Here is a 1,973-nt window from a genome sequence, read left to right as displayed (position 1 = left end):
CCTCAGCGTTTGTCTTGAATAACAATCGTGGAGGGGTCCAAAAAATAAGAGTGTGAATATTCAGAATATAGATGAAATAATGATAATATCAAAATTTCTGCCAAAAATAGGACACCAGATAGTTACTGTTGCGGTTTGAAATTACTTGTGGTAAAGGTGGACTGTCCAGAGACCTCAGTCAGTAAACCTCTTATCAAGCCCTATGTGCCTGAGCTATAATCGGATTAAAGCAGTGCTACATAGTCACGGCAGACAACAGAACAGTCTGGAAGGCTCTAGCTGAGTCGAGGGAGACTCACTCAATCTTAAACCGCTAGAACTAACTGCATGCTGGTGACCTGGGTTTGTTTTGTTTTGTTTTAATAAACCACAAATGTAGGCTCCAGTAGGGAAGTAAAGTTCATATCTTGTACATCAAATGCATAACAGACTCTGTTACTCTAAGAACCAGTACTGAGCACTGGCCTAAGCTGTATCAGTTTGCTGCCCCAGACAGACAGACAGAAAGGAACACACACACACGGCTGTAGCTAGTTGAGATAAATAGATAGGGCGTTTGAACGGTAGGATTTAGCCAGCGGCTGCTGGTTAGGATAGGTTTGCTCTCTGTATTGGGCCGTGATGAAAGCAAAGCCCTGAACAAAAGCCACAAAGCAAATACACGCAGAGACAGTGTGCTGTGTTGACTCTGATTTAGTCATCTTTAATTGGAGACTGATGATTGTTGTGACGGTTTCATGTAGCCTACTGTATGTCAAAGCTGCTTACAACAATATACCGTTGCAAGAAAAATTATGTGAACCCTTTGAAATTACCTAGATTTCTACATAAATTTGTCATGAAATTTGATCTGATCTTCATCTAAGTTACAACAATAGACCAACACAGTCTACTAAAAACACACAAACTATTATACGTGTTCATGTCTTTATTGAACACACCTTGTAAACACAGTGCAGGGTGGGAAAATGTGAACCCTTGGATTTAATGACTGGTAGACCCTGCTTTGGCAGCAATAACCTCAACCAAACATGTTCTGTAGTTGCGGATCAGACCTGCACAACAGTCAGGAGGAATTTTGGACCATTCCTCTTTACAAAACTGTTTCAGTTCAGCAATATTCTTGGGATGTCAGGTGTGAACCGCTCTCTTGAGGTCATGCCCCAGCATCTCAATCGGGTTGAGGTCAGTACTCTGCCTGGGCCACTCCAGAAGGCGTATTTTCTTCATTTGATTCATTGGTTCGTTGTCTTGTTGTTGTTTAGTGTTTTACATATCGTAGACTCGTCAACAGAGATGTTAGCATGTTCCAGAGATTTCTGTAAGTCTTTAGCTGACAGTGTAGGATTCTTCTTAACCTCATTGAGCATTTTGCACTGTGCTCTTGCAGTCATCTTTGCAGGACGGCCACTCCTAGAGAGAGTAGCAACAGTGCTTAACTTTCTCCATTTATAGACAATTTGTCTTACTGTGGACTGATGAACATCATGGCTTTTATAGATACTTCTGTAACCCTTTCCAGTTTTATGCAAGTCAACAATTCTTAATCTTAGGTCTTCTGAGATCTCTTTTGTTTGAGGCATGATTCACATCAGGCAATGCTTCTTGTGAATAGCAAACTCACATTTTGTGAGTGTTTTTTATAGGGCAGGGCAGCTCTAACCAACATCTCCAATCTCGTCTCATTGATTGTTCTCCAGATTAGCTTTTGGAGAAGTCATTAGCCTAGGGGTTCACATACTTTTTCCAACCTATACTGTGAATGTTTAAAATATGTATTTAATATAGACAAGAAAAATACAATAATTGTGTGTTATTTGTTTAAGCAAACTGTGTTTGTCTATCGTTGTGACTTAGATGAAGATCAGATCAAATATTACGACCAATTTATGCAGAAATCCAGGTAATTCCAAAGGGTTCTGTCACGTTCTGACCTTTATTTCCTTTGTTTTGTCTTTATTTTGTATGGTCAG

Source organism: Salvelinus fontinalis, chromosome 14, assembly GCF_029448725.1.
Source record: "Salvelinus fontinalis isolate EN_2023a chromosome 14, ASM2944872v1, whole genome shotgun sequence".
Taxonomy (NCBI): domain Eukaryota; kingdom Metazoa; phylum Chordata; class Actinopteri; order Salmoniformes; family Salmonidae; genus Salvelinus; species Salvelinus fontinalis.
This window is presented reverse-complemented; position numbering follows the sequence as displayed.